Genomic DNA, 12,962 nt, shown 5'->3' with positions numbered 1-12,962 from the left:
GTCTGAAGCCAGACAGCATGTTTCCTCCTGCTCTGTTTTTCTTTCTCAAGATTGCTTTGGATACTCGCAGTCTTTTTTGTCTCCATACAAATTTTAATATTTTTTGTTCTAATTCTGTGAAAAATGCCACTGGTAATTTGATAGGGATTGCATTGAATCTGTAGATTGCCTTGGGTAGTGTAGTCATTTTTATAATATTGATTCTTCTAATCCATGAATATGGTATATCTCTCTATCTGTGTCATCTTTGATTTCTTTTTTTTTTCAAATATTTTAAACAACTTTATTGGAGTATAAGTGTTTTAAAAGAGTGTGTTAGTTATTCCTTTACAACAAAGTGAATCAGTTATACATATACATATGTTCCCATATTTCTTCCCTCTTGCATCACCCTCTCTCCAACCCTCCCTATCCCACCCCTCTAGGTGGTCACAAAGCACAGAGGTGATCTCCCTGTGCTATGCGGCAGCTTCCCACTAGCTATCTAATTTACATTTGGTAGCGTATATATGTCCCTGCCACTCTCTCACTTCATCACACCTTACCCTTCTCCCTCCCCATATCCTCAAGTCCATGCTCTAGTAAGTCTGTGTTTTATTCCCGTCCGACCACTAGTCTCTTCGTGACATTTTTTTTTCCTTAGAGTCCATATATATGTGTTAGCATACAGTATTTGTTTTTCTCCTTCTGACTTACTTCACTCTGTATGACAGACTCCAGGTCTCACCACCTCACCACAAATAACTCAGTTTCATTTCTTTTTATGGCTGAGTAATATTCCATTGTATATATGTGCCACATCTTCTTTATCCATTCATCTGTTGATGGACACTTAGGTTGCTTCCATGTCCTGGTTATCATAAATAGAGCTGCAATGAACATTTTGGTACATGACTCTTTTTGAATTATGGGTTTCTCAGGGTATATGCCCAGTAGTGGGATTGCTGGGTCTTATGGTAGTTCTTTTTGTAGTTTTTTAAGGAACCTCCATACTGTTCTCCATAGTGGCTGTATCAATTTACATTCCAACCAGCAGTGCAAGAGGGTACCTTTTTCTCCACACCCTCTCCAGCATTTATTGTTTCTAGAGTTTTTGATGATGGCCAATCTGAACGGTGTGAGATGATATCTCAATGTAGCTTTGATTTGCATTTCTCTAATGACTAATGATGTTGAGCATTCTTTCATGTGTTTGTTAGCAATCTGGATATCTTCTTTGGAAAAATGTCTGTTTAATTCTTCTGCCCATTTTTGGATTGGGTTGATTGTTTTTTTGTTATTGAGCTGCCTGTGTTGCTTATAAATTTTGGAGATTAATCCTTTGTCAGTTGCTTCATTTGCAAATATTTTCTCCCAGTCTGAGGGTTGTCTTTTGGTCTTCTTTATGGTATCCTTTGCTGTGAAAAAGCTTTTAAGTTTCATTAGGTCCCATTTGTTTATTTTTGGTTTTATTTCCATTTCTCTAGGAGATGGGTCAAAAAGGATCTTGCTGTGATTTATGTCATAGAGAGTTCTGTCTATGTTTTCCTCTAAGAGTTTGATAGTGTCTGGCCTTACATTTAGGTCTTTAACCCATTTTGAGTTTATTTTTGTGTGTAGTGTTAGGGAGTGTTCTAATTTCACACTTTTAAATGTAGCTCTCCAGTTTTCCCAGCACCACTTATTGAAGAGGCTGTCTTCTCTCCACTGTATATCCTTCCCTCCTTTATCAAAGATAAGGTGACCATATGTGTGTGGGATTATCTCTGGGCTTTCTATCCTGTCCCATTGATCTATATTTCTGTTTTTGTATCAGTACCATACTGTCTTGATTACTGTAGCTCTGTAGTATAGTCTGAGGTCTGGGAGCCTGATTCCTCCAGCTCAATTTTTCATTCTCAAGACTGCTTTGGCTATTCAGGGTCTTTTGTGTTTCCATACAAATTGTGAAATTTTTTGTTCTAGTTCTGTGAAAAATGCCAGTGGTAATTTGATAGGGATTGCATTGAATCTGTAGATTGCTTTGGGTAATAGAGTCATTTTAACAATGTTGATTCTTCCAATCCAAGAACATCGTATATTTCTCCACCTATTTGTATCATGTTTAATTTCTTTCATCAGTGTCTTATAGTTTTCTGCATACAAGTCTTTTGTCTCCTTAGGTAGGTTTATTCCTAGATATTATATTCTTTTTGTTGCAATGGTAAATGGGAGTGTTTTCTTAATTTCACTCTTAGATTTTTCATCATTAGTGTATAAGAATGCCAGAGATTTTTGTGCATTAATTTTGGATCCTGCTACTTTCCCAAATTCATTGAGTAGCTCTAGTAGTTTTCTGGTAACATCCTTAGTATTCTCTATGGATAGTATCATGTCATCTGCAAAGAGTGACAGCTTTACTTCTTCTTTTCCTATTTGGATTCCTTTTATTTCTTTTTCTTCTCTGATTGCTGTGGCTAGAACTTCCAAAACTAGGTTGAATAAGAGTGGTGAGAGTGGACAACCTTGTCTTTTTCCTGATCTTAGTAGAAATGGTTTCAGTTTTTCACCATTGAGAATGATGCTGGCTGTGGGTTTGTCATATATGGCCTTTATTATGTTGAGGAAAGTTCCCTGTATGCCTACTTTCTGCAGGGTTTTTATCCTAAAAGAGTGTTGAATTTTGTCAAAAGCTTTCTCTGCATCTATTGAGATGATCATTTGGTTTTTCTCCTTCAGTTTGTTGATATGGTGTATCATGTTGATTGATTTGCGTATATTGAAGAATCCTTGCACTCCTGGAATAAACCCCACTTGATCATGGTGCATGATCCTTTTAATGTGCTGTTGGATTCTGTTTGCTAATATTTTGTTGAGGATTTTTGCATCTATGTTCATCAGTGATATTGGCCTGTAGTTTTCTTTCTTTGTGACGTCTTTGTCTGGTTTTGGTATCAGGGTGATGGTGGCCTCATAGAATGAGTTTGGGAATGTTCCTCCCTCTGCTATCTGTTGGAAGAGTTTGAGAAGGATAGGTGTTAGCTCTTCTATAAATGTTTGATAGATTTCGCCTGTGAAGCCATCTGGTCCTGGGCTTTTCTTTGTTGGAAGATTTTTAATCACAGTTTCAATTTCAGTGCTTGAGATTGGTCTGTTCATATTTTCTATTTCTTCCTGGTTCAGCCTCGGCAGCTTTTGCATTTCTAAGATTTGTCCATTTCTTCCAGGTTGTCCATTTTATTGGCATACAGTTGCTTGTAGTGATCTCTCATGATCCTTTGTATTTCTGCAGTGTCAGTTGTTACATCTCCTTTTTCATTTCTAATTCTATTGATTTGAGTCTTCTCCCTTTTTTTCTTGATGAGTCTGGCTAATGGTTTATCAATTTTATTTATCTTCTCAAAGAACCAGCATTTACTTCTATTGATCTTTGCTGCTGTTTCCTTCATTTCTTTTTCATTTATTTCGGATGTGATCTTTATGATTTCTTTCCTTCTGCTAAATTTGGAGGTTTTTTGTTCTTCTTTCTCTAATTGCTTTAAGTGCAAAGTTAGGTTGTTTATTCGAGATGTTTCCTGTTTCTTAAGGTAGCATTGTATTGCTATAAACTTCCCTCTTAGAACTGCTTTTGCTGTATCCCATAGGTTTTGGGTTGTCATGTCTCCATTGCCATTTTTTTCTAAGTATTTTTTGATTTCCTCTTTGATTTCTTCAGTGATCACTTCGTTATTAAGTAGTGTATTGTTTAGCCTCCATGTGTTCGTATTTTTTACAGATCTTTTCCTGTAATTGATATCTAGTCTCATAGCGTTCTGGTCGGAAAAGATACTTGATACAATTTCAATTTTCTTATATTTGCCAAGGCTAGATTTGTGACCCAAGATATGATCTATCCTGGAGAATGTTCCATGGGCACTTGAGAATAATGTGTATTCTGTTGTTTTTGGATTGAATGTCCTATAAAAATCAAGTAAATCCGTCTTGTGTAATGTATCATTTAAAGCTTGTGTTTCCTTATTTATTATCATTTTGCATGATCTGCCCATTGGTGAAAGTGGGGTGTTAAAGTCCCCTGCTATGATTGTGTTACTGTCGATTACCCCCCTTTTTTTTTTTTTTTGTGGTATGCGGGCCTCTCACTGCTGTGGCCTATCCCATTGCGGAGCACAGGCTCCGGACACGCAGGCTCAGTGGCCATGGCTCACGGGCTCAGCTGCTCCGCGGCACGTGGGATCTTCCCAGACCGGGGCACGAACCCGTGTCCCCTGCATCGGCAGGCGGATTCTCAACCACTGCGCCACCAGGGAAGCCCGATTTCCCCTTTTAAGGCTGTTAGTATTTGCCTTATGTATTGAGGTGCTCCTATGTGGGGTGCATAAATATTTACAATTGTTATATCTTCTTCATGGATCGATCCCTTGATCATTATGTTGTGTCCTTCTTTGTCTCTTGTAATAGTTTTTATTTTAAAGTCTACTTTGTCTGATATGAGAATTGCAACTCCAGCTTTCTTCTGATTTCCATTTGCATGGAATATCTTTTTCTATCCCCTCACTTTCAGTCTGTATGTTTCCCTATGTCAGAAGTGTGTCTCTTGTAGACAGCATATATCTGGGTCTTGTTTTTGTATCCCTTCAGCCAGTCTGTGTCTTTTGGTGGTAGCATTTTATCCATTTACATTTAAGGTAATTATCGATATGTATGTTCTTATTACCATTTGCTTAATTGTTTCGGGTTGTTCTTGTAGGTCTTTTCCTTCTCTTGTGTTTCCTGCCTAGAGAAGTTCCTTTAGCATTTGTTGTAGAGCTGATTTGGTGGTGCTGAACTCTCTCAGCTTTTGCTTGTCTGTAAAGGTTTTAATTTCTCCATCAAATCTGAATGAGATCCTTGCTGGGTAGAGTAATCTTGGTTGTAGGTTTTTTTCCTTCAACACTTTAAATATATCCTGCCACTCCCTTCTGGCTTGTAGAGTTTCTGCTGAAAGATCAGATGTTAATCTTATGGGGATTCCCTTGTGTGTTATTTGTTGTTTTTCCCTTGCTGCTTTTAATGTGTTTTCTTTGTATTTCATTTTTGACAGTTTGATTATTATTTGTCTTGGCATGTTTATCCTTGGGTTTATCCTGTATGGGACTCTCTGTGCTTCCTGGACTTGATTGACTCTTTCCTTTCCTATATTAGGGAACTTTTCAACTATAATCTCTTCAAATATTTTCTCAGTCCTTTCCTTTTTCTCTTCTTCTTCTGGGACCCCTATAATTCGAATGTTGGTGTGTTTCATGTTGTCCCAGAGGTCTCTGAGACTGTCCTCAGTTCTTTTCATTCTTTTTTCTTTCTTCTGCTCTGCAGTAGTTATTTCCACTATTTTATCTTCCAGGTCACTTATCCATTCTTCTGCCTCAGTTATTCGGCTATTGATCTCATCTAGAGTATTTTTCATTTCATTTATTGTGTTGCTCATCATTGCTTGCTTCCTCTTTATTTCTTCTAGGTCCTTGTTAACTCTTTCTTGCAATTTGTCTATTCTATTTCCAGGATTTTGAATCATCTTTACTATCATTATTCTGAATTCTTTTTCAGGTAGACTGGCTATTACCTCTTCATTTGTTAGGTCTGGTGTGTTTTTATCTTGCTCCTTCATCTGCTGTGTGTTTTTCTGTCTTCTCATTTTGCTTATCTTACAGTGTTTGGGGTCTCCTTTTTGCAGGCTGCTGTTTCATAGTTCCCGTTGTTTTTGGTGGCTGTCCCCAGTGGCTAAGGTTGGTTCAGTGGGTTGAGTAGGTTTCCTGGTTGGGGGGACTAGTACCTCTGTTCTGGTGGATGAGGCTGGATCTTGTCTTTCTGGTGGGCAGGTCCACGTCTGGTGGTGTGTCTGGGGATGTTGGTAGCCTTATTATGGTTTTAGGCAGCCTCTCAGCTAATGGATCAGGCTGTAGACCTGTCTTGCTCTTTGTTGGGCATAGGGTGTCCAGCACTGTTCATTGCTGGTCCTTGAGTGAAGCTGTGTCTTGGTGTTGAGATGGAGATCTCTGGGAGATTTTCGCCGTTTGATATTGCATGGAGCTGGGAGGTCTCTTGTGGACCGGTGTCCTGAGGTTGGTTCTCACACCTCAGAGACACAGCCCTTGTTCTTGGCTGGGCCGCCAAGAGACTTTAATCCACATGGCTCAAAATAAAAGGGAGAAAATATAGAAAGGAAAGAAAAGGAAGGAAGGAAAGAAGGATGGAAGGAAGGAGAGAGGGAGGGAAGGAAGGAAGGAAGAAAGGAAGGGAGGAAGGAAGAAAGGAAGGGAGGAAGGAAGAACAGAAGGGAGGAAGGAAGGAAGAAAGGAAGTAAGAAATGAAGGAAGGAAGAAAACAAGAAAGGATGGAAGGAAGGAGGAGAGGAAGGAAGGGAGGAAGGAAGAGAGGAAAGAAGGGAGGAAGGAAGGAAGGAGGGAAGAAAGGAAGGAAGAAGGAAAGGGAGAAGACAAAATAAAGTAGGATAAAGTATAGTTATTAAAATAAAAAATATTATTAAGAACAAAAATTTCTATTAAAAAAAAAAAAAAAACAGAAAAACGGGTCAGTCTAACCCTAGGACAAATGGTGAAATCAAAGCTATACAGACAAAATCTCACACTGCAGCACACATATACACACAAAAAGAAAAAAGGGGAAAATAATAGTATATCTTGCTCCCAAAGTCCACCTCCTCAACTTGGGATGATTCGTTGTCTATTCAGGTTTTCCACAGATGCAGGGCACTTCAAGTTGATTGTGGAGCTTTAATACACCACTTCTGAGGCTGCTGGGAGAGACCTCCCACTGTCCTCTTTGTTCACATAGCTCCTTGGGTTTCAGCTTTGGACTTGGCCCCGCCAGTGTGGGTAGGTCGTCCGAGGGCGTCTGCCCTTCGCTCAGACAGGACGGGGTTAAAGGAGCAGTTGATTCGGGGGCTCTGGCTCACTCAGGCTGGGGGGAGGGAGTGGCATGGGTGCAGGGCAATTCCGCGGCAGCAGAGGTTGAAGTGATGCTGCACCGGCCCAAGGCGCACCGCACGTTCTCCTGGGGAAGCTGTCCCTGGATCCCAGGACCCCGGCAGTGGCGGGCTGCACGGGCTCCTGGGAGGGCTGGTGTGGAGAGTGACCTGTGTCACCCACAGACCTCTTGGTGGCGGCAGCAGCAACGTTAGCATCCCCACCCGTCTCTACTGTCCATGCTGATAGCCACGGTTCACACCCGTTTTTGGAGCTCCTTTACGTGGTGCTCTTAATCCCCTCTCCTCGCGCCCAAGGAAGCAAAGAGGCAAGAAAAAGTCTCTTGTCTCTTCGGCAGCTCCGCACCCGTTTCTGGGGCTCCTTTAAGTGGTGCACTTAATCCCTTCTCCTCTCGCCCATGAAGCAAAGAGGGAAAAGGTCTCTTGCATCTTCGGCAGCTCCAGACTTCAACCGGACTCCCTCCCGGACAGCCGTGGTGCACTAACGCCTTCAGGCTGTTTTCACTCTGCCAACTGCAGACCTTTCCCTGGGACCCGGCTGAAGCCTGAGCCTCAGCTCCTGGCCCCTGCCTGCTCCGGTGGGGGAGCATACAAGCCTCTCAGGCTGGTGAGTGCTGGTCAGTACCGATCCTCTGTGGGAATCTCTCCACTTTGCCCTCCGGACCCTGTGGCTGCGCTCTCTTCCGGGGCTCCGGAGTTTCCCCCTCTGCCACCTGCAGTCTCTGCCCACGAAGCAGCTTCTAGTGTGTGGGAATCTTTCCTCCTTCACGGCTCCTTCCCACTGGTGTAGGACCTGTCCCTATTCTTTGTCTCTGTTTATTCTTTTTTCTTTTGCCCTACCCAGGTATGTGGGGAGTTTCTTGCCTTTTGGGAGGTCTGAGGTCTTCTGCCAGTGTTCCGTGGGTGTTCTATAGGGGAAGTTCCACAGGTAGATGTATTTCTGATGTCTCTGTTAGGAGGAAGGAGATCTCCCCATCTTACTCTTCCGCCATCTTTAAGCTGTCTCCTCATCTTTGATTTCTTTCATCAGTGTCTTACACATTTTGGAGAACAGCTCTTTTGTCTTCTTATGTAGTTTTATTCCTAGGTATAAACCTAGCTTTCTTTTTGATGTGATGGTAAATGGGATGTTTTCTTTAACTTATCATTCTCATCTTTTGTTATTAGTGTATAGAATTGCAACAGATTTCTGTGTATTGATTTTGTATCTTGCAGCATTATGAAATACATTGATGTGCTCTAGTAGTTTTGTGGTAGCAACTTTAGGATTTTCTATGTATAATATCATGTCAACTGCAAAGTGACGGTTTAATTTCTTTTCCAGTTTGGATTCCTTTTATTACTTTTTCTTCTCTGATTGCTGTGGCTAGAATTTCCAAAACTATGCTGAATAAAAATGGTGAAAATGGATATCTTGCCTTGTTCCTGGTCTTAGAGGAAATGCTTTCAGCATTTCACCATTGAGTATGATGTTACCTATAGGTCTCTCATATATGGCCTATATTATGTTGAGGTTTGTTCCCTCTATGTCCACATTCTGGAGAGTTTTTATCATAAATTGCTGTTGGATTTTGTCAAAAGATTTTCTGCATCTATTGAGATGATCATATTGTTTATATTCATCAATTTGTTGATGTGATCTGTCACATGGATTGATTTATGGATACTGAAAATTCCTTGCATCCCTGGGATAAATCTCACGATCATTGTGTATGAACCTTTTGATGTATTGTTTGATTCAGTTTGCTAGTATTTTGTTGAGGAGTTTTGTATCTATGTTCATCTGTGATACTGGCCTGTTATTTTCTTTCTGTGCAATATTTTTGGTTTTGGTGTCAGGGTGATGGTGGCCTCATAGAATGAATTTGGGAGTATTTTTTCCCTGCGATTTTTTGAAGAGTTTCAGAAGGATGGGTAATAACCCTTTGCTAAATTCTTGGTAACATTCACCTGTGAAGCCAGCAGGTCCTGCACTTTTGTTTGTTGGGAGTTTTAAAATCAAATTTAGTATTTGTGATTGGACTGTTCATATTTTCTGTTTTGTCCTGTTTCTGTCTTGGGAGGCTGTACCTTTCTAAGAATTTGTCCATTTCTTCCAGGTTTTCCATTTTGTTGGCATACAATTGCTTGTAGTAGTCTCATGATCCTTTGTATTTCTGTGGTGTCTGTTGTAACTTCTCCTTTTGCATTTCTAATTTTACTGATTTCAGCCCTCTTTTTTTTCTTCATTAGACTGGCTAAAGTTTAGTCAATTTTGTTTACCTTTTCAAAGAACCAGCTTTTAGTTTCATGGATCTTTTCTATTGGTTTCTTGTTTCTATTTCATTTATATCTGCTTTGCTCTTTATGATTTCTTTCCTTCTGCTAATTTGGGGTTTTGCTCAGTTTTTCTCTAGTTGGCTTAGGTGTAAAGTGATTTTTCTTTTTTCCCTAGGTAAGACTGTAATGTTATAAACTTTCCTCTTAGAACTGCTTTTGCTGCATTCCATAGGTGTTTGGATCATTGTGCTTTCATTTTCATTTGTCTCTAGGTATTTTATTTCCTCTTGGATTTCTTCAGTGATCCATTGGTTGTTTAGTAGTATATGGTTTAGCTTCCAAGTGCTATTTACATTTTTTTCCCTTCTAATTGATTATCAGCATTGTGGTCAGAAAAGATGCTTGATATGATTTCAGTTTTCTTAAGGTTACAGTTTCACTTTGTGGCCCAACATGATCAATCCTGGAGAATGTTCCATGAGCACTTGAGAAGAATATGTATTCTACTTTTGGATGGAATGTTCTCTAAATATTAGTTAAGTCGATCTGCTCTTATGTGTTATTTAAGGCCTGTGTTTCCTTATCAATCTTCTGTCTGTATGATCTGCCCATTGATGAAACTGCTGTGTTAAAATCTCCCACTATTATTTTGTTACTGTTGATTTCTCCATTTATGGCTGTCAGTATTTGCCTTATATATTGGGGTGCTCCTATGTTGGGTACATATATATTTACAATTGTTATATCTTCTGCTCAGATTGTTCCCTTGATCATTATGTAGTGTCAGTCTTTGTCTATTACAGAAGATTTTATTTTAAATTGTATTTTTTTGATATGAATATTGCTACTCCAGTGTTCTTTTGATTTCCATTTGCATGGAATATCATTTTCTTTTCCCTCAATTTCAGTCTGTATGTGTCCCTAGGTCTGAAGTGGGTCTCTTGTAGACAGAATATTTATGGATTTTTGTTTGTATCCATTCAACCAGTCTGTGTATTTTTGTTGGAGTATTTAATCCATTTATGTTTAAGGTAATTATTAATATATATGTTTTTATTGTCATTTTATTAATTGTTTGGGATTTGCTTTTGTAGGTCTTTTTTCTTTCTTTTCTCTTTTGTTCTCTTCTCTTGTAATTTGATGACTACCATTAGCATTGTATTTGGATTCTTTTTGCTTTTGTGTGTGTTTATCTATTGTAGATTTTCAGTTTGCAGTTACTATGAGGTTTTGATATAGCAGTCTGCGTATAAACAAGATTGATATAAGTTGCTGGTGTTTTATTTCAAGTGCATTTCCAAAATCCTGCACCTGTGCTCTCCTCTTCTCACAATTGCTGGTTTTGATACCATATTTGTGTGTGGATGATTTCCTATATTTACTGTTTATTTGCCTTTACTAGTGAGCTTTTCCATTTGTAATTTTCCTGTTTATGGTTCTGGCCTTTTCTTTTCTGCTTAGAGAAGTTTATTTAGCATTTGTTGCAAAGCTTGTCTGGTAGTGCTGAATTCTTTTACCTTTTGCTTGTTTGAAAAATTTTGATTCCTCTATCAAATCTGAATGAGAGCCTTGCTAGGTACAGTATTCTTGGTTGTGGTTTCTTCCCTTTTATCTCTTTAAATTGTCCCATCTCCTTCTGGCCTGCAGAGTTTCTGCTGAGAAATCAGCTGCTAACCTTATGGGAGTTGCCTTGTATGATATGTGTTGCTTTTCATTTGCTCCTTTTAATATTTTTTTTCTTTCTCTTTAAATTTTGTCAATTTGATTACTATGTGTCTGAGCATGTTCCTCTTTGAATCTATCCTACCTGGGACTCTCTATGTTTCCTGGACTTCGGTGACTGTTTCCTTTCTCATGTTAGGGTAGTTTTCAGCCATTATCTCTTCAAATATTTCTCAGGTCCTTTCTCTAAATCTTATCCCTCTGTTGCCCCAGAGGCCTGTTAGACTGTCTTTATTTCTTTCATTCTTTTCTCTTTATTCTGTTCTTCAGAAGTTATTTCTACCTTTCTGTCTTTCAGCTCATTTAGCCTTTCTTATGCTTCAGTTATTCAGTTGTTGATTCCTTCTAGAGTATTTATCATTTCAGTTGTTTCACTATTCATCTTTGTTTGTTCTTAAGTTCTTCTAGATCTATGTTAAACATTTCTTGTATCTTCTTGATCCTTACCTACATTCTTTTTCCAATATCTTGGATAATCTTCACTATTTTTATTCTGAATTGTTTTTCTTGTAGGTTTTCTTTCTCCATTTCAGTTAACTGTTCTCAAGTTTTATCTTCTCCATTCATCTGGGACATATTCTTTGTCTAATTTTCTGTGATTGCAGTTTCTGTTCCTCAGGGTACAGGACTATAGTTTTTTTTTTTTTTTTTTTTTTTCTTCTGCTGTCTGCCCACTGATGGATGAGGCTGTCTAAGAGGTTTGTGCACATTTCTGATGGGAGAGTCTGTTTGTTGCCTACTGGTGGCTAGAGCTGGGTCGTGTCCCACTGGTGGGTAGCTAATTGGCCTGCCCATACTGTTTTGATTACTGTAGCTTTGTAGCATAGTTTAAAATCAGAAACTGTGATGCCTCCAGCCTGTTCTTCTTTCTCAAAAGTGTTTTTGCTATTCAAAGTCTACTGTATTTCCATGTGAATATCAGAATTATTTGTTCTAGTTCTCTGAAAAGGCCAAATGTATTTTCATAAGGATTACATTTAATGTGTATTTTACCTTTGGGAGTATGATCATTGTTACAATACTTATTCTTCCAACCCATGAGCACATTGTATCATTTTGTTTTCTTTTTTTAACATCTTTTTTGGAGTATAATTGCTTTAAAATGGTGTGCTAGTTTCTGCTTTATAACAAAGGATTCAGTTATACATATACATACTTTCCCATAGCTCTTCCTTCTTGTGTCTCCCTCCCTCCCACCCTCCCTATCCCACCCCTCTAAGTGGTCACAAAGCACTGAGCTGACACCTTGTGTTATGTGGTTGCTTCCCACTAGCTATCTATTTTACATTTGGTAGTGTATATATGTGCATGCAACTGTTTCACTTTGTTACAGCTTACCCTTCTCCCTCCCCATATCCTCAAGTCCATGCTCTAGTAGGTCTGTGTCATTATTCCCATCTTGCCCCTAGGTTCTTCATGAACATTTTATCTTTCTTCTCTTTACTTTTTTTAATTCCACATATGTGTTAGCATACAGTATTTGTTTTTCTCTTTCTGATTTACTTCACTCTGTATGACAGACTCTATGTCCATCCACCTCACTACAAATAACTCAATTAAGCTTCTTTTTATGGCCAGGTAATATTTCATTGTATATATGTGCCACATCTTCTTTATCCATTTGTCTGTTGATGAACACTTAGGTGGCTTCCATGTCCTGGCTACTGTAAATAGAGCTGCAATGAATATTTTGGTACATGACTCTTTGAATTATTGTTTTCTCAGGGTATATGCCCAGTAGTGGAATTGCTGGGTCATATGGCAGTTCTATTTTTAGTTTTTTAATGAACCTCCATACTGTTCTCCATAGTGGCAGTATCAATTTACATTTTCACCAACAGTGCAAAAGGGTTCCCATTTCTCCACACCCTCTCCAGCATTTATTGTTAGTAGATTTTTTGATGATGGCCATTCTGACCAGTGTGAGATGATATCTCATTGTAGTTTTCATTTGTAATTCTCTAATGATTAATGATGTTGAGCATTCTTTCATATGCTTGCTGGCAATCTGATCTGTATATCTTCTTGGACAAATGTCTATTTA

This window comes from Kogia breviceps, chromosome 19 (genome assembly GCF_026419965.1).
Source record: "Kogia breviceps isolate mKogBre1 chromosome 19, mKogBre1 haplotype 1, whole genome shotgun sequence".
In the NCBI taxonomy this organism is placed as follows: Eukaryota; Metazoa; Chordata; class Mammalia; order Artiodactyla; family Physeteridae; genus Kogia; species Kogia breviceps.
This window is presented reverse-complemented; position numbering follows the sequence as displayed.